This window comes from Colias croceus, chromosome 14 (genome assembly GCF_905220415.1).
Source record: "Colias croceus chromosome 14, ilColCroc2.1".
NCBI lineage: Eukaryota > Metazoa > Arthropoda > Insecta > Lepidoptera > Pieridae > Colias > Colias croceus.
The window spans coordinates 1,130,608-1,152,555 of NC_059550.1; positions in this window are offsets into that span (position 1 = coordinate 1,130,608).

Consider the following 21,948-nt stretch of genomic DNA (forward strand, 5'->3'; position numbering starts at 1 on the left):
TTAAACAATTAAATATCTTTTTATTTTTTAGTTAAGAGTATTAAAAATACCAATTTAAGTACGTTTGTTAAAAATATGTTTGAATTGAATTCATATTTATAATTATTTTTTTTTACCTTTATCTAGCTCTATCAATTATTATTACGTTATATTTACGATTTTTTGTTATAGAAAATCTTAAGATAATATATATTTTTAGTACAATAAGAATGAACCGTGCCGTACTTATTTAAAAGTTGTATGAGATTTATAAATCTCATACAAGAGTAAGGACTAATAAAAATCGATTAAAAAATGATGCTAGGGACGATGATGCGGGTACTTCAATAAAGGGTCCCACAGACAGCAGTCACTTGTAATCGTTTGTTCAAGTTCGTTAACAGCTTGAATAATATTTACTGAATATTACTTGCGTTTGAGGACCCTTAACATTCCTTTTAATGTTGTGTTTGAAGATTTTTACATACTTTGGGCTTAGATTGTAGTAGTTTCAAGTTAAAGGTGGTTTGGTTGTCTATATAAGTCTGGTGATTAATCAAAACTGTTTGCCTTATGACAAATTTTCAGTAACAAAGCAACAACAGCCTGTGACCTAGCGGTCTAACATTGAATCATGGTTGAGTAATGAACAAGGAAAACTAAACTAAATGAGAAATTAGTAAACCTGTTAATTAGTTGATAATATAACTCAAACTCAAACATTTATTTATTCAATTAGACTTCTTCTAGAAACACTTTTGGAACGTCTTTACATATTTTTAACATTTACCATCGATTCGGAAAGCAGTATCTATGGAGAAGAACCGGCAAGAAACTCCATAGTTGCTCTAACGATCGCGGACTTGAATAATATAGCAAGAACCTTTGTATTTGAATGCAAAAGAGACAACCGGACAGACATCCTGTCAGCGGAATGTAGGATATAAGATCCGATGGAAAAATACTTTGATAAAACCTTTTGTCAAATCTCAAGAGAAAGAGTATAAGATTCACACAATGTCAATAAAAAAAATAACATCAAATGATTTTTTGGTACCTACTTTTATTGCGTATAAATTAAGATTTTGTTGGAAAGTAATTGAAATTTTTATACGTTAATCTCATATAAATGAGCTCAAAAATATTCACAATTTAGTAAAGGAATATGTATTGTGTTATCGCGAATTTAACCACCACCAAATTTGACACATCCTTTTCGCGGTTATAATTTTGATGATAAGAAATTTTCCACATACTAAATGAATAATTAATTACATTATCGCGAATTTCTAGTAAAAAAATAAAAAGTTACACTACACAACCATTTCCTGATATAATTAGTTAGTTTGGGTTATCATTAGTTTGGGTTTAATGTGTTAAATGTGTGTATGATAAGATAGTAATGTGCGTTAATTTTTGTGTGTTTTTTTTGCGTTTTTTGATATCTTGTTACCTAGTATAGAATTTGGAGTTTTTGGACTATGTGAATGGAAATATTAATGATGAACAAATAAATGATTTGATTTGATTCAATATCGCTTTTTCTGCTATTTTTATCTATTTATTATTGGTTATTAAACTATTGTTATGACACCTATATTACGGAAGTAATTAAATACATACGCAATAGTCGATATTTTTGGCTTAGGTGTAGTGTATTACCATTATACCTACCTAATATAATATATATTTTTCTGAATTTCAATTATCAATAGTCGCAGACAAGATAAGTAGTAGTTAGTTAAATTATAATTTATTTTTATTTTATTGACCTTCCCAAATATGTTTACCTATTTATAAAGACAAGTGGACATTTAAAGATAACCTAAATAACATACAGAGTGATAAACTTATATAAACAATTTTAATAATGACATTGAGACAATTTAAATAAAATTATGTTAGATTTAACTTATACCATGTTTATTATAAGATTTATATAAGCTATTAAATGTGTATTTCATTTTAACTTCGAGTAAGTTGAGATTAGTAGGTATACGAAACATTTTCTATTCAATCGTAATTGATATGTCTATCTGTTGAATCGTTTAATTATTATTTAATCGATTAGATATTATGTTGTTGTTTTCATTTGTTCAAATCAAATCAAATCTGTTTATTTGCTCGGATATGACATAAAGATTTAAATCCCTTATAAATTTTATTTCTCAATATACCTACATACTCAGGAGTAAAATCTAGAATACTGAATATGATGTCAACGATACAGTTCTTTACAATCGCTTATAATGCTTGATTATATAGCTAAGTGTGAGAAAACTACCTATATGATATCTAACAATATACTCCAATTTAATAGTACCTACTCTGCACGACCTTGCATATAAAGGGCGTCACTTAAATATTTTTTCACCGTCTGCGCAGATCTACTGTATGACATGCGCGGGCGCAAACGAGTTCCCATATCCTTCGTATTTCTATGGAATTCTGTTGTACATTCTTCTAAATGAGAACATGAATGGACTTGTTCGTTTGATAGTTTTTTAGCGTCTGGTTCTAAAATCTGAATTTGTGTCGATTGTTCTTTAATTAGGAAAAGAGAGATTAGGGTAGAGTAAGAAGAGTTATCAGCATCTTGTGTTCCGAACATACTCATAAATATGTTATTCAATCATAAGTTAATCTACTTGTTCTAACTTCTTAGGTACCAATTTTTCATAAATAACTTGCTTATGTAGTTAGGTACTAACAATAATAATTTTCACCATAAAATATGTACGAATAACACGTTCATCCAGAAATCAAAATGAGGAAGTAAGATACCTATATTTCATAATTTAATATTTCAAAGATTTAATTCTTTCCCAAGCAGAAAATAACCCTCATTGATTGAGTGTTATGTTATATATTTTATCTCAAAAATATAGGTACCTACGCTTAAAATTAATAACCGGGTTTATAGACCCACGAAACAATGGCTGTAATTTTGAAAGCCTCATTTTCGTTTTCATTAACCGTTTCAGCGGATAGGATATTTTCATTTACTCTTGTGTATTGCAATCAAGTTTACGGTACGTATCATGTATTGTTTGGATTGAGGGTATTTTTGTTGTTTTTAAATAATAATTAGATTTCCGCCCGCGGCTTCGACCGCGTTTTCAAAGGTAAACCGGCATAGTTCCCGTTACCGCAGGATTTCCGGGATAAAACCTATCCTATGTGTTAATCCAAGCTACCCTCTATACGTGTACTAAATTTAATTGTAATCGGTTTAGTAGTATTTGCGTGAGAGTAACAAACACACACACACCATCTGCATCCTCACAAACTTTCGCATTAATAATATTAGTAGGATTGTTATTAATTAGAGGTTATTGGAATGTACGTTTGGTGTAATTGGAAACATGATGTGGTTAGTGAAACATATGTAGGTATAAATTTTAAATAGTTTTTAAAACGTTTCAACTTTATTTCGGCTTATGATTTAAAAATTTTTTAATAAGCCATCTCTATTCATTGATGTACAGAAAAAATGTTTTAGTCATGCTTCAATAGATAAGCATTATTGTGTAAAATATTAGAATCGGCACGAATAAAATGCTGATTCAAATTATTTCTTACCTTTAAAATATACAAGACAAACAAAAGTGCATAATAATTATTAAATAAGTACAATAATAAAGTTTTAAATAAACTCATATTGTGATTCGTAGAACTCGGTTATCTGCCACGATAACCTGTGTAGCGAGATATGGTTTGACAAGTTGATACATGTGTTGTTATGACACGGTTTAACCGACTTTGCTAAATGATTATATAGAAGTATGTTTTGTGCTCGCAAAGTTTTTTTTGGTGAAGCAAATGTAAAACTTTTCATTAGGTTTTTAAGTAGGTATGGGGTGAAGTAACTAATTTTTTTTTTGGTCACGGTAGGCACCTAGCTAATATATTTATTTATGTTATCTTCAAATACCAATAAAAAAGAACGGTCTATGGTAATCTTTATAATTAAAATTATCTTTTAAGCGGGATAGAGATGTGTTAATTTTATTAATATTAAAATTTCATCTATATGACTGCATATTTATATTATGTTTAAGTAATACCTAACGTTTTTCGAGGTCGTCAAGAAACGGTAGTCTTTGCAATTAAACCATTTAAAAGCATTTAAAATGTAAATCACATCTAAATATCATATCATATTCGTCTACATTACTTAACTGTAAGCTAGATATGTTACATTGGGTAATTAAAAGGTAAGCCACCGTTGGAGAAAGTGTAAACACGAGTGGAATAATCAACTTTAAAGCTAAAGCACTAAGGTCTTAAATAGATTTGTGGGTTGGGCTCGACGAAGCGTGAATCATTCCTATGGTGTCGCGTGAATGATTGCATCATTTTAAGGTTAGGAATAGGGTTGTCAAATGTCACTTTTAATAGTGTGTTTGTGAAGTCATCGGTTGAAGCTAAAATTGATATATTGTAGCATACATAATGAATTATAATGCCTATTGGTGCTCCAATTTATTGAAATATTTTTTTTAATAATGTTATACAGAGATAACAGATATATGCACGTCAACTAGAATAGTAATTCAAAAAATATCAGTCAATTTTAAACTCAATCGGCATAATATAATCTTCAGACTTCGGCAACGAACGCTTCTGATAAGCCATTATTTGAAATCAAATAATTTAATGACACACAGACATTAATAATTGTAAATAATGTTTATAATGCTATCCTATACGTAAACAAAATGTATAATATGTAAGCACATAAATGTAAAATTAGAATATGTTTTGATGTAAGTAAATTTAAAATTGAAATGCGGCAACCCTAATCTGAGATAACAACGAAATTTACTGGGACATGTGGTCAGTGAATTAAAGTTCATGTTACATATGGAATGGATATTTGGGAATAAGCACATAAGTGACTCTAAGAAATTTAATTTGTGTTACCCACGTCACGTTTGAGTGGCTTACTCATTGATTTTAATATTTGATGATGTATGTTATCTTTATTTTTCAACCGACTTGAAAAGAGGAGGAGGTTCAATTCCACTTGCTTACCTCAGATCTTTCAACTGAGTGAACCGATTGTGATGATTCTTTATTTGAGAGTTAATTCCTTCCGGTTGGTCTCATAAAAATTTTATTTTGACTATATTTTGTACTTTACAAGTGCTATAATAAATCATTCGCTTTGCTTATTTTTGAATTGAAACTTCTTTAGGTGCGTTGAAAATAAATTTCAAGGTTTCGTCCAGGAAATACCGTCGCGTCATGGAGTAAGGCGACGATTTTGGTATGAATTTGAATCTTGCCAAAGAAGTTTCACTTCTGACACGTGTGTTCGGCACACACGCTCTTTTCTTTTACGTTTATAAATAGGACGTACGAAAGTTTAGTGTTTTACCATGGTTTTATCACTTGGTATATTCGAGGTTTTAAGTTATTTTTATAAGTTTAATAACATAAATGGCAAGTTATTTGTAGGCACGTGGTAATTACTTAGAACAATAGATAATAGTTGAATACCTAACTTAAATTACAGCCTTAATTATATGTTATCATGACATACAATGATATAGGATAATAATATTATAGGTACTGGAAGATATTAATGTGCCTTATTCAGAATATTGTGTTTAAAATAAAACAACCAGTGTATTTTGTAAAATAATTTTATTAGTGTCAAATTTCTTAGTATCTAATTACTTTACAATTGAACAATATATACAACTAGCTGTGCCCTGCGGTTTTACCCGCAGTGATCGACTCCTGTTGGTCTTACCGTGATGATACATAGCCTATATAGCCTTCCTCGATAAATGGGCTATCTAACACCGAAATAATTTTTCAAATCGGACGAGTAGTTCCTAAGATTAGCGCGTTCAAACAAACAAACAAACTCTTCAGCTTTATAATATTAAGTATAGATTAAACAAACTTACCACTTTTACCAAAAGGAGTAGCCATTCTATTACTTACAAACATTCTTAGAATTAAAATTTTTGGCAATTGGACAACACATACCTACAAATACAAATTAACTGCATTTATCATCAGAAATTTTTCTTAAATTTTTACATCACGTCAGTACATTTTTTTACCTTCTAGTAAAGAAAGACAGACCTAACCCTCTCAGGCCTCTTCAATGTCCAGTGCATAATGATTTGACTATGTTAGCACAGCCCTTTATCTAGCTTTGTTGATACTAAAAACAAAAGATGCCTAATGAACATACCGGGCTTTCATTGGCTTGTTAGGGGTCCACTGGGAAGGGATTTAATATGCCGGCCCTGTGCATAACATCGTTGTATTATGCTAGGGTTGGCACGAGAGGAGTTTTTAATTATTTTTTATTTTTATTAATAGGAAGGGTTCGTCTTGTGCGTATATTTATTGGTACTGTCAAGTATTACAACGATGCATGTATCGTCAACAAAACAGATTTATATTATGTTTTATTGCATGTTTCAATGCAAGAAAGCTGCGTGTCGGTAGAATAGTAACGGATATCTAGCTGAACTTGTCAAAAAAAGATTTTATTCGAAATCTTTGAAGCAAAAATGTACATAATTGATCCCAAACATCATCATCAAATATTATATATTATCATAATATATTATCAAATATTAAAATCATGGAAGATAAAGTAATGGTTATCCTTTTAATCGTATTTATCGCTTACTTTAAAGATCGCTAGGTAACACTGCATGCTTAGTTTAGCGCTTCTAAAAATCAGTAACCATCAATAGTTCATAACATAACATAAACAAATTCCAAACAGCAATTTGATTATTCCATACGCGAGTCATTTGCACGAATGAATTTGGTCCCTGCATAATAATATCGGCCAGTCTAGACTCAGTTCTGGTGAAACGATGTCACAGTATACAGAATACGTACAGTAAGTAAATCATTTTCGATTAAATTATTACCTAAGCACCGTTGAAGTAATAGTGTTGTTACTTTGTACTTTACATAGTGCGCACTTTGAAGAGGGCAGTGGCTTTTGCCAACACCACGACGACTGCTTACGAGTCTCATCGATGCGCAGTTTTGTGTGAAGGAAACGTTTCGAACGTTCTGTATTTAGTTTCCATACTGTTCGTTTTCTGTATACTGTGACGGTGTCGTGGTCATAATCAATGGTCTGGCTTCTGGGAAATATTAGCGTTGTTTGCTGTGTTTTGTTGACAATGAGCTTATTAATATTGTGCATTATAATGTTTGGAAGGAAGGAAAACACTTATTTAATGCTCACCATACAGATACTTACTTACAAAAAATGCGTTGATGCCTTGGGTTGTTTATTCTCTGTCTGGGATCACTACTTTAACAGCCATTTTTCAATCTTAGCTAAGAACCAGAACAAAGATGACCAAATTAAATGATATGTAGTATCAAACGTTTTGAACCTTCATCTATGTATGTCATAATTATTTATTCTACAGTATTCATGAGAAAGCCGAAATCTTAGTAAGTTTTTCCTCTGCGAAGGAATTCTTAACATAATTGTTTTATTACGCTAACAATAATGAGTTTTAACTTTTAAATTCTGACAAAGTGGCATAGTGGAACATGTACCTACCTACAAAAGTAAAATGGTCGAAGCCAAATAAATATTGAAATGAAAAATTGTTACCTTCATTATGATTCATAGTTTATAGATTAGTTAAAGAATCTACGATAAACAACTATCAGTATCAGACATGTCTATCAGACACTATCTGTCTACATGTATGTCTATAACAATTTTTAGGTCATTCGAAGATACATAAAAACATATTTTCATAATAAATATGCGTTTTTAAATAAATGTTATGCACGCATTTCTCGTTATCATAGAATGATAAAGTAACAGAACCTAACCCTACTTTTATAAATCAATAATGATTGTGTACTTGTATTATTCGGAATTGATGAAAACCCCATTAAAAATCCAAAATATACAAGATTCGCAAGGTTATTTCTGTATCGTTTTTTCCCGCAATAAAGTTATTCCACTCGTATCATGTAAGATCTGAGAAGTGTATAACGGTCGTAGTCTTAAAAGGATCGAGTCAAGTTTTTCATCACATTCCTATAGACTGCTTCTCGGGTATGAAATTCGATGGACGCGTCTGTAATGAGGCGGTTAATGTACTTCAAACCAGTTGAGGTTTTGTTTATGGGTGCAGCTTTTTGTGTAGTGGTAGATACGTTATATGGGTATAGGAATTGGAGTGACTTGTTTCGATTAGATGGGAAAAGATTAAGGGTTAAGGTTTTTCTTGGAAACCAGCCGTTTACAGCCATATAACGATACATATTGTATACGACATTGCGTATAGAAATATGTTGATTCAGGAATTTTGATTTACCCAAACGTTCACGGATTTAATCGTATTGGTCATTCTAGAAACAACGGAATGTTCTCTATGTATATGCTTTTATCCTTAAACTTTATTCTCCTTCATCTCTCATACAAATTTATCGGTATTTACGAAATAAAGTAACATTTTCCACGTCAAAATGTAAGGACGTTACCATTTACGGCTGTATTTCGTTATGCAATATCTACAATCCCATTAAATATATTTAGCTGTATGTTTGACCTCTCAAATCGAAGCTGTGGGACAATTATTGCGAACTGCACTCGCTATAACCCGATAAAATTTAACAACTCTGCGAAATATATGTAAATGTTCGCGCTCTAGTTGCTATGAAACTTGCTTCTATGTGCACAGTTTTGGGTACTTTGTGAAGGTTATTAGTTTTATTTTGTTGGATGGTAATGTAATTCACTGTATTTGGCGTTTGTCGAAATAGTTCTTTCTTTAATGTTTAAATTACTGTGGTATCGTTTGCTTTTGTAAAGACTGGTTAAGTGATGGTCATCGCCAGTGATTGGTATTTTTCTTGGGTGGATTTCGCTTCATGGATTAAAAGGCTAAGTAAGTAGTTGTTGAATTCCTTCTAAAGAATAAGATGACATGTTTATGTTTAATTTTATATACTTATCAATTTCGTCGTAATGATCAAAATAAAAAGTCTCTGAACTGTATAAAATTTGACACTGGCAAATCCGTCCTCAGTGAGTTACTAGTAGCAATCCATACTAATATTATAAATGCGAAAGTAACTCTGTCTGTCTGTCTGTCTGTTACTCAATCACGCCTTAACTACTGAACCAATTTGCATGAAATTTGGTATAGAGACATTTTGAGACCCGAGAAAGGACATAGGCTACTTTTTACCCCGGGACATTAGGATAGGTTTTATTCCAGAAATCCCACGGGAACGGGAACTATGCGGGTTTTTCTTTGACTGCGCGGGTGATGCCGCGGGTGGAAAGCTAGTTCATAATAAAGAAGAAGAAATATTATTCCCAAACTGAGTGATTGGCTGATCTTTATAATTCGTAGTGCTAATGTTTGACTATCCAACGACTTAGTATTAACACAGAAATGTATGAAAGATCATTCAATATTGATTCAAGTTGCATCATTACCAGTAGGCACTATACGAGAAATATCAACTATACTTAAATTTTCATACAAACATAACGGCACAAAGCCTGAATATTTGAAGAGATGTTTTAAATTCTGCTCAGTCAGCAGTAGCACTGACTGTTATGCTCACTGACCCACTTTATTAATTACTTACCTACTTTATATATTGGCCTTGTATGCATTCGCTATGATGGGTTTGCGATTGTTTGAATTATTTTGTTGTTATTTTGGTCGTAGTGTTCATCAATGTATTAAAATTTTTGGGGTTTCACAAGGTAGTAATTATTCTATTTTAAGTAGTTATTGCATACTATTATGTATCTGTATCGGTAACTATAAATCATGTAAACTATAATCTATGTGATATGGTAATATCCTAAATTGGTGTTTGAAAATAAACTTTTAATTTGATTTTTGCGATAATGTATTTTCAAAACGTATAAAACTATAAGCTACCTTAATAGTTTCAGAGTTAATTGACATGAATTCTTTAGATTTTTAAATTCTTTAGGCATATTTTAACGAGTGTAATAAAATTTATTTTTATATATTGTTTACTACCTGTTTCGATTAATTATTATTCGATATCTCTTCTATCTGTTTTATCTTAATAGATTGTAAGATAACACAAAACACGTTTTTCATTCACTTCATTTTGTTTATCTGCTTCATTATAGATAGCTAAATATTTTAATCGCTGTCGGCTGTAGTTATCTTTCTTGATAAAATAAATGCTTTATTACTACTCGGATGTCTTATAAATAATGATCAAAAACGTTGGAACTATTTTCAAAGTTATTTTATTTTAACTACTTTTGTATTAAAAGGTGTTATTAATATGAAATAGTTGTAAATAGACTCAAACTAAAACATTTATTTATTCTCGATTTCGTTTAGAATCCCAATTGAATCGTTAAAACATATAAATTATTTATCACCGGTTCGAAAAGCAGCTTACAGAGAAGGGACGCATGGTTATGGCATGGTTATTACAGTATCAAATAACTGAACAGCGCTTCTAAAACATAAAATTAGTTTAAAAAAAATCTATAAAAACTTAAAACACTCATTAAATAAACACATTAATTATTGTATTGTCGCCGATTCTCGATTAGGTACAAGTAGGCATGAAATCTGTCCGTTTAGGGCGCTTTTCTACCAATAATGTGCGAGGATGTGTGGCGAGGAATTTTGTAAATGACCAATCATATCGCTTCAAACGCTAAACGCTTCACACTTCAAACTAAATGAAGCGATATGATTGGTCATTTACAAACACATTCCTCGCTACACATCCTCACATATTATTGGTGGAAAAAGCATCTCAAAATCGAGTCAGGAGTCGGTTACATACAGACGAAGCTAATAAGCATTTAAAAAATACAAAATAACTTTAGTTCTTTTGCTCAATGTAATATTTTTTAGCTTACTGAATCGTGCGAAGGTTTCCTATCCTGAGCAATTGATCAGTGGGCAATAAGTAATTTATTATATTAAAATTATGGGCTTTTATTAATGAACTAGCTTTCCGGAAAGTGTTTACTCGATTAGTGAATAAAGCGATGACCATGTTTTTATTATGTTGTATGCTTAATGCTTATATTATGGTATCTAATAACGACATGCAATTAGATTTAGTTCTTATGGTAAGTAGCCATTTTTCCATATAATATAAGTTGTATTCATTATTTATCCAGATGTTTAAAGATTGCTTAAATTCTTACGTAGGTATAAGTAACAATTAATATTTACATCTTATCAACTTTCCTTCTCATATAAATAAGTAACTGTTCGAAATTTCTAAGTTATCTTTATTTTTAATATCTTTATGTTTACCGTGTGAAATAGTTTTACAGTAATTTTAGATATATTAGTAAGAGAGAGAGAGAGAAGTATATGATGGTATATGTTTATAATAATTTGAGACGCAATTAGTACAAAAATGTGGAACGGTTACACCTGCCTCGGCAAATTCATACGTAAACGTTTCTTTCCGTTCTGTGTTTTCTTTTATGTGAGAAAAACATCTTAAATACAGGAATTTTTAAGCGACTTCAAAAAAAGGAGGAGGTTATCAATTCGGCCGGTATGTTTTTTTTATGTATGTACACCGATTATTCCGAGGTTTCTGAACCGATTTACGTGATTCTTTTTTTGTTCGATGCGGGATGGTGTCGAATTGGTCCCATAAAAATTTTATTCGGATAGGCCCAGTAGTTTTTATTTTATGAGCATTTTTATTTATTAAAATTTTAACCGTGACCAAAGTGGCGCCTGGTTTGGAAAATAAGTTTAAATAGTAGGTAAGGATTTACGTAAGTTCGAAACTCGTTTTTTTAATATACTTAAATAAAATTAAAAAAATATATATAATACAGATTGAAATCACACACATATACCTTGTGCTTTCCTACACTATAATACCTACCTATAATATTACCTGTGCTGTAAAATATTAAAAAAAAAATTAAAGCCGTAGGTACCACAGTCGTCATACACGCAGAATAAAAAAAACTGTAGCAACTAAAAAAAATTCATGGATTACTATTGTTTTCTTATACATTATTATTATTATACAATGATGTTAAAAAATATGTAGTACTCACTTGACATACTACTCCATATGATAAAAATCTAGCGTTGCACTTACCTTATCGCAGATTTGAAGTTTTAAGATAAACTCGTTGATATTACTTATTCTCAACTAGCTTTCCGCCCGCGGCTTCGCCCGCTTTGTCTAAAACCTTATAAATTACATATATACTAAAACCTTCCTCTTGAATAACTATTTATTAAAAACAACCTTTGCGTAGTTAAAAAGAAAAAGCGACTTTGTTTTATACTAGCTATGTACCTAGTGATAAAAATATTGCAGCGATGAGTTTTTCGTTTCATGTGAACGAAGACGATGAAGCTTTCTCACTGTGACAAGAACCATATACGTACTAAATAGTAAATAGGTACTATGCAAGAACGGCAATTAAATTTTAATATCGTAAAAATAGTGGTGTCAATGACCTCTAGTTTACAGGAGTGGAGGAAGTTGTTATCAAACTATCATTAGCATTCAAAATGAAGCCTGTTTCTGATATGACACACGTTTTGCATAATTCTTTTAGTGCCAATAAAATATATAAAGATAATATTTAGTAGGTACATGTATATGCTCTAGCTTTATGTTCCTTGCTTCTCTTATATGATATGCTCACACATATTGACATCCCCTATTTGACTTCCTGAACAACAAATAAATCTATGTAATTCAATATACTTACTCTAATCGTCTTGAATTTGAACCTTCTAGAGAGTTTTAAGCCACATCTTGGCTTAGTAACAGGCGAGATCGTTGTCAAGCGCTTCCCTATTGACAAAATATAAGAAAATAACTAAAATGATTTGCTACAGCTTCTTTCAGTGATGTGCGTGATTATAAACGGAACATAAGAATCGTTAAAGTCGTTATCAGCAAATTAGTTTCACCGTTCTGAATGTTATATATCTATAGATAGTTCCATACGATCTAAACTACTTTCACAGCTTCCAATCTCTAATGTCTTCAAGAATCAAAGGGCAGATTATCATGCATGCATGTGAATGTAAGATTTAACGCACATTACCGGTGTCCCTTCGTCCAGCATACTCACCATGGAATCCTGATATTTCATGAATGTCAAAAAACTGTTCTGAAATAGTGCTAAATAGTGCCCAAAGGAAAAAAATAGTGCTCTTGTACTTGCGAAGTTATAGCCATAGTTCGATGAGTATGCTGGACGAAGGTTTCGCCCAGCATACTCACCTCCGTCTGGAGAATCTGTATACGCTTCAAACATAATTCATACTTCAAAAAATAGTTCCCAAATAGTGCCAAACGGTGCCCAAAAAGAAAAAACAGTGCTCGAATAACTTCGGAGTTATAGGCTTCGTTCAGTGAGTATGCTGGGCGTAGGTTCTACGCCCAGCATACTCACCTCAGTGCGCGAATATCGAACGAGCTATAGGTATAATTTACGTCCCAAAAAATTGTGCTTGAAATAGTGCCCAATATCAGTCCAATTTTTGCTTGACTTTTGACTTAGAAAACCATTAAATTTTAATGTAAACTTCTACATACTAACGTACAATGGGGTACAGTCGTCGACACAAGTTTTTGGACAAAAATATTAAACTTTCTAATTGTAGACTTCATGTTATTGGAAATTATGGTATTTTCTCACATGTCAAAAACTTTCGATTAAATGCATTATTATATATTTTATAAATAATAATAAATGAATGAAACTTTAAGCGTAAATGAAGTCTATTACTTCATTGCATTGTGTGTTTGTCTGAATAAAAACAGTCATTTGCAGCCAATAAAATTAATATCTTGAAAAATCCGGATGACAATCGGTAATAGTCTTCACTTCACGTCATATTATCTAAAAAATACATCTGTGTTAATTCTATAGTTACGTTTATACTTACTACCGACGCTCGCGCTGACTGATTCTACCTATTTCGATATTGAAATGTAACTAACGTGAACTTAAGACGAGAACAGATCCTGACGGGTAACGAGGACAAGCTTGTAATAAAAAAATTGAAGAAAAGTAAATTATATCCTAGCAAATAAGACAGTGTTTCATTTCCAGTAGAATTGGAGGATAAAACCAGGCCTCCGCAGAAGTAGGTATATAAATAGGTATTTGAGATCCAATTAGATAAACAAACAAGTTACATTACGTTATTATGTGTGTACCTACCTACATCAAACCTTTAAAAAAGTAACTAAGTAGGTACCCATTTTTAAAACTTCTTAAGCATGTCCTTAATTTTAAGTGTACAGTGTCATATTCAACGAAAAAATGAACGTGTTTTTGTAAAAAACAACTCGCTTGCTACCTAGTTTTACAGTGCAATTAATGAATGAGTGTAAAATCAATTTAGTTAAATGCCACTATTATAAATTGAAATATACTTACTGATTTGGGTGCAGCTCCTATATTGATTACGTACTAGATACACAATTTTATATAGGTAAATAATGACATCACCAACACATTGTTTGGTTTTGCAACCCACTATGTAGTCAAACTCAAAAGCCGGCGTTATTATAATGATGTGCGACGAAGTAAACAAACAAAGAAACTGAGAAGCGCTTGTTCGTTTCGATTGCTTTGTGACACAAAATGGACCCTTATCACCTTCAAAATACAGATCAGTCTTGTCTAATAATCGTAAGATGTTAGGGCAGCGCCATCTAGTATTTAAACATAAACATATTCATTTGCGTCGCAGGCGCCGCGCGTCGTAAGCCCCATACCTATTGACCGTACGTGCATCCATTACTGCCACACTATATTGAAATTTATCACATGAGGAATACAGGTCAATTCCGTAAACGTTGTGGTACCGTCCTTGATCCGGAAAATGATTATTTTGAATAATTTTGTCAGTTGTAATGTAAGCATTAATAACAGCAACTTTATTTTTCATGCATGATTTACTTCATTTGATATCTTAATCCTTCAAGCGCCGTGATCTAGACAAAATATATAAAATCATTGTTCCTAGCTACCGGGGTCCCATGCGACGCGCGAAGGCTTAATCATATTATTATAAAGTATTATTAAAATAATGTGTAATTAATAATATTGCGATTCTAAAGTAAATACTCCCTTACATAGACAATTAATAATTTACACAAGACAAAAATTGTTAGAAAGAAAGTTAATAATATTGTATTCGACTGTACTCAATGTAATGTATGTAGAAGTTTACAATCAAATTTAATGGTTTTCTAGGTCAAAAGTCAAGCAAAACTTGGACTGATATTGGGCACTATTTCAAGCACAATTTTTTGAGACGTAAATTGTACCTATAGCTCGTTCGATATTCGCGCACTGAGGTGAGTATGCTGGGCGTAGAACCTACGCCCAGCATACTCACTGAACGAAGCCTGTAACTCCGAAGTTATTCGAGCACTGTTTTTTCTTTTTGGGCACCGTTTGGCACTATTTGGGAACTATTTTTTGAAGTATGAATTATGTTTGAAGCGTATACAGATTCTCCAGACGGAGGTGAGTATGCTGGGCGAAACCTTCGTCCAGCATACTCATCGAACTATGGCTATAACTTCGCAAGTACAAGAGCACTATTTTTTTCCTTTGGGCACTATTTAGCACTATTTCAGAACAGTTTTTTGACATTCATGAAATATCAGGATTCCATGGTGAGTATGCTGGACGAAGGGACACCATTACCGGGGCACGCTCTGTGGTATTTTAATAAATAATGACGCGTAAAACACGAGATAGAAACGGCACTATCTTGTTATTACTGGCAGTTTAGAAGCCGGGGAAAATCAATTGTAACAAGAACTGATGTGAAACATCTGATTTCGTAAGTACAATACCTACTCAGATGAACGAATTGTTGCAGTGTAGGTAGTCAAATACTAGGTCGAATCGTCTAGGTCGAATAAATCGAATAATAGGTAGGTCTTTCGGCGGTAGGGAATGACATACCTTCTAATTAGAACTAAACAAAAGATTTTTATCGTTTGTATTTGATAAAATATAGATTCTAGAAAAATACCTCTATAACAATTCCTCTATTTTAAAAACGTGTCTTATTTAGATACTCATGATAAAAATAAGCAAATAACATAGGCTATAATATTACTAGGTTAAACTTTCTAATGATAAATTAATAAAAATGCAGTTTTTGACTCAAATTAACACACCAAAACTGCAAGGTTAAAAATTATAATAATATGACAGACTCCTCTTGTGTTGATAACCTCTGCTATTGTTTTAAAAGCGAAAGTAGATATGTATCGCTATACGCTACGAAAATTTCACACAGTCCATGTATTATATAATATTATGTTACGCGAAATTACTTATTACTTTATAATGATATACTTAGCTGTTATTACAGATAAATTATTTTGCTACGAATCTTTAAATACGTCAAACTAGTGTTCTTTACAAATAGAAGATACTAATAGCTATATTTTGAATAACAATTAAGGTGCGGTAAAATATATATACCCAAGTAGTTAAGTAGGTACAAATAAGGATATTTTTAATTTAATTTAACTATTAATAAGGTGTAAATGTCAAGGGTAAAAGATGACGAATCAGCTTCGTACCACAGATAAGCAATCTTGACTAGAAATCCATTAACGCAATTAAAAAAGCATGTATGACATTTTTTTCTAAATCGCAGATAACATAAAAAATTCTCTGCAATAAAATAGATAAGAAATGAAATTCCCCACGTATATTATGTTGATAAATAAATTTCGGATACATAAAGCAAGTTCGTTATAAACAAACCAGTTATCGTAATATTTAAGTATGCAAATAAAAAACTATTGACACGTAAATCGCAACCGAATGTGCGACGAAAAAGCTTAGTATGCACGGCCGTTTGTCACGTACAAGGTCGCTAGATGTAGGGTTGCCAACGTGAAGTTTATAGATTATGGAACATCCCTGAAATTAGGCGTATGACTTATGCAATAGAGTATGGCAAAGAGATCTCTGAAGTTAGGCGTTGTTCATGACGTAGACAATAGGACATACCTAGAGAATTGATGTACATAATACATAAGTATTTATTGATATAGTTATACTTCTTGCTTTTAAAGCTAATATTTAAAAGCTAGTCAATAAGATAAGTGCGTAACAGAAGGTATATTGTGTTGGTTTCGTGATTTCATTTTTAACATTCCTGTATGCATACAAACTTACAATTTAAAATCTTACTACATAGTATAGTGGGAAACACGATTCTTGCAATTTCAACGAAGCACGAATACATTGTATACTTTAAGATTTTTCAAGAATGGCAGAACTGCAAAGGTTAGCAACCCTATGTACCGGCACGATAAGGCCTGTGACACATGCTCGGGAATTATTTGAATTTTTCGACGGCTATTGACATGTATGTGTACGAATATGCAAAGAACGAGCCGGCTTGGACGTGAAGCTTCGTATAAATCGATTTTAGTAGAGATATAGAGATAAAGCATGTTTTACACGATACAGGTTATGTTAAATTGTCAATAAAGAATTTATTGGTTTAATTAAATTGTGCGTTGTTTTGCTTTTTGTAAATTAAGTGTTAGAGAGATAACTGGAGAAATATTCATGATTTCAATTAATTATTGTTCAATTTTTTTAGTTCATACATTTGTCAGTATTCCTATACCACTCATTGCATTGCCTTATCTTGTTATTAGCTTAACTGTTCCTAAATGACTTCAATAATAATTAAAAAATCGAATAATCAAAACATTTTAATGGTCCCATAGTGGTGCGTATCTCAGCAAGCTACTCGTTTGCCATTAAACATTATTGTTACCAGCGTTCCATATTCACAGGGATGTCCCCGTTTCGAAGTAATAACAAAACATTAGCATGGACATGTTTTTACGAGATACTTTTTATGCTCAGTCGTCAAACTGAGAATACATAAATGTGGGTTAAACACTGGTAAAAATGTAAAATCACATATTTTGTTGTTTCGCTGTTTACCGAGCATTGAAAAAATGATCGAATAAAAATGAATTGGAAAACGTAAAGTTCTTTGTGAAAGTTGAACAGTTATTTGCATATTAAATGTAAAAAGATCAAAGACTCTAAGCGCATATTTATTGGAGTTGGCACATAGCTGGCAGCGCTCCGGACGCCAGTGACAAGATGTTGGCTTTCATTGAGAATCTTTGTACATTGAATGGAAGTGATTTTATTTCAATTTTCGTATCTTAAAGGGAATTTAGATAAGAAATTGCATTATCAGATAAGATTATAATAAAGGTTCTATGTTAAGCGTTTTTTGAATTTATAACTTTAAATAACAATTTAGCACCTTAAAATTTACAAGTGAATAGATGTAAAATTCTTTGTCCCATGGTCTGGGAGAGAATTTGAGATTTTAACACTTTTCCACTCACACACTAGTGCAAGATTCTTATGCAAAGATAATTAACAGTTAAAGTAAATTATGCATAAAACTGCACTATTTCTACAGGTATATGCTCTATTTTAAAGCGTATCACTTCTTTTTAGTTTTTGTTTCAAGACTATTTTTTACTAATTGAAATGACACGAACAGAGCTTGTAGTGTTTTAAAGCTTTTAGCACCTTTCCCATACTTTGTGGTGTATGTTAATTTAAAGCAAGTCGTCGGGAATAACTCGACATTAATATCATAGTATTTTCTAGGGTTTGATTAATATCATGTCAAAGGTTCATATTCAATATTGTAATAATAACTAACAAATAAATTAATAAACTTACCCACTCTGAGCTGAGCAGATAAAAATATAAGAAACAATATTTGACAAATTTCAAAGTATCGATTAATAATTCATAGTTATGCCTATTTTTAAAACCTTCTAAAAAAAAAAATATACAAAATTTAACTTTATATTTTTCTGCTACATTGTGAACGCATCCTTATAGCCTGTAAATGTGTGTGTGTGTGTGCAAGCTTCGAGCGCGCATGTGTGCGTCCTTACGTAGCGCCATGCGTCAGCGCAAGTTGGCGCGTTTTTGTAGACGTATCGGTCAGGTATCGGTGTTGAATAAGCAAGGTATAGAAATTGTATGATACATTGTTTTTTGTGGCCAAGGACGTTAGGTTTATGAGGTATAATTTTTATGATACAATATTTGATTTTATTTTGTTGAAATATGGAAAATTGCTAATAATATGGAAAATCTGTGCGTTAAAAAGCTTCGAGTTAGAGCTTTTGATGTATGAAATAAATAATAAAATATAAGAAAGAAATGGTCATCTTATTTAAAATAAGTCTTTAAAACAATAATTAAACAATAATTAGATTATTGTCAAAAGACTTTCTTTGGCCTATTTCAGTATTTCTAATGACGAAAGAATCGATGTCCTTTGGAGTATTTAAGTACTTACAATAACTCAATGACCTAATATCATAGGGTAGCTAAACTACATGATACAGTCCGAGTTAGCTAAACGACAGTTAGACCTATATCCAAATGAATGCAATCGATTGACATGTCATTAGCAACGACGATAAGCATGTCGATACATGTCACAACACGTCGCATAATGCGGTGGTGTGGTGTAATTGTTTTCCATTCAACGCTGTCCATTCAGAGTCGGTGAACCGGAGATTAGGGTTGATGCATAAAGTTATGGATGTCTTATTGATTTTATTTGTCTTACACGTGTATAGTATGTGAGAAAACGGGACTGGTTTTAGTTTAAAAGAAAGGAAGTTCACTTTAGTAATTGGAGAAGAATTGTATCCCACCAAAAACATAAATGTAAAATTTGGAGCCGAGTTCAATCGTTGACTTAATTTGCCAAAAAAAGAAATGAGATCTAAATGTGTGCCAAGTTCTGCAGACAGTCCAGAAATTTATTTACAAAGATGTATTAAGTTCTTAGGTTGACTGAAAACTCAATTGTTTTATTTTCCCTTAGAGAACAATGTTTATTCCAAAATATAACTTTTTTAATTTGAATAATATAATTATTTTCACAAAGCAAACAACTAATGACCTATTGAACCCCATAATTTGATGAGGCTAGTTTTTAGAACCTCACAAAATATAAACAGTATGTAAAACTAGCCTCATCAAATTATGGGGTTCAATAGGTCATTAGTTGTTTGCTTTGTGAAAATAATTATATTATTCAAATTAAAAAAGTTATATTTTGGAATAAACATTGTTCTCTAAGGGAAAAAAAAACAATTGAGTTTTCAGTCAACCTAAGAACTTAATACATCTTTGTAAATAAATTTCTGGACTGTCTGCAGAACTTGGCACACATTTAGATCTCATTTCTTTTTTTGGCAAATTAAGTCAACGATTGAACTCGGCTCCAAATTTTACATTTATGTTTTTGGTGGGATATCATTACTTTTTGTACAGAAAATTACTCTGCAAATTTGATTTACTTTATGAATATAATACTTTTTATATACGATTTTTTTTTATTTTTTCTTGCGGTTTCTTGTTTAGTATTATTTTCTATATTTTCTTATATGTTATGAATGTCAGCGCACATTGCCCCGTCATTATCTGCAATTTTTTAAAATCGTTTTCTGTTTAAAAGATAACATGATTTTCTAAACATCCAGCTTGAATTTGTACACACACTATTACCAAGATGCAAAGATCGTTGTAGAAGAATCGTCGCCTTACTCCATGATGTTACGGTATTGCCATGACGCAATCTTGAAATTTTACTCTAAACGCGCCTAAAGATGTTTCACTCATATTAATATTACGCAAATTAAATCATTTCGACCTTCGACGAAGCCTTCTTCCATTACACCATTTATGGTAATTATTTTTGGATGCTTGTATTGGCTGAACATGTTTGTGCTTTATTAATATAATTGTATCACCATTGAATACCATGTTAAAAGCAAAATAAAGATTTTATTTATTTATTTATTTACACTGAAATTAAAACTAAACTAAACACTCATAAATAAAGAATAAATAAATGTGAATATGTAAAATTATATATTATTTTTAACTGTATGAGCAATATTTTTATTACAATTTTCTTTTATTTTACGTTTAATAACAGTTTTGAATAAAGAAATCATGCAATCGAAGTAATCCGCCCTAGCGATACTAGCGCGAGTGAGTGTGATGTCAGAGGCGCTTCGAATCTACAGATGTTTCGTCCTAAAATATGTAAAATTCAATAATCTAGATCTCAGTCATTTATTGATGGATTTCAAAATTTTTTTCGGCCACTGATTAGTTTTGATCTATTTTTTAAGACTAGTAAGGTGAATATACTATTTTCTATTTTTTTAAACTTTTCCATTTTTCCATACAAACAAAATTAATGTCATTGAAAAAAAAATTAAATACAAATAAATTCAGTATTTTCTGATTTTTTCCTTTGTACACTCACTATTACCTAGTTGATTACAAAATTTGAACTTTCTAGGTCAACTGGAAGTGGGTTAGGTTTTGTATATATCTATAAGTCAGTCAGTCTTAAAAATTGCGATTTTTGGATATTAATATCTACGCAACTGTTTAATCTGTATTTATGAAATTTAAGGTTCTTGTTTATCTTGAGGTCCTCTTGATATGTACCAAATTTGGTTTATTTAACTTAAATAGTTTTCGAGTTATAAGGGGGTGAAAAGTGGCTCGAAATGGTTCGTGTAAATATACACACGGCTGCTGCTCGCCAGTTCTCTTCGCTTGAACTCGGCTTGACACGCTGCCGCGTGTCTAGATATTATCTTGCGTTTGGTGTCTCTTTTTTGGAATGAGGCACTAATCGAACAATAAAATTTTGTCAGACAGGGAGATAAGTAGGTAAGTAAAAAGAAAATTTTACGACCAATGTTTTATTTTATCAAAACTTGTACTTACTTATATCAAAGAAATTGTTAGCGTTATTGTTTGTCCATGACCATTAATTAGGTTTTCAGTAGATATTCAGTCACTTTCTACGTACCTACTTTTTTTAGATACTAGCGGTCCGCCCC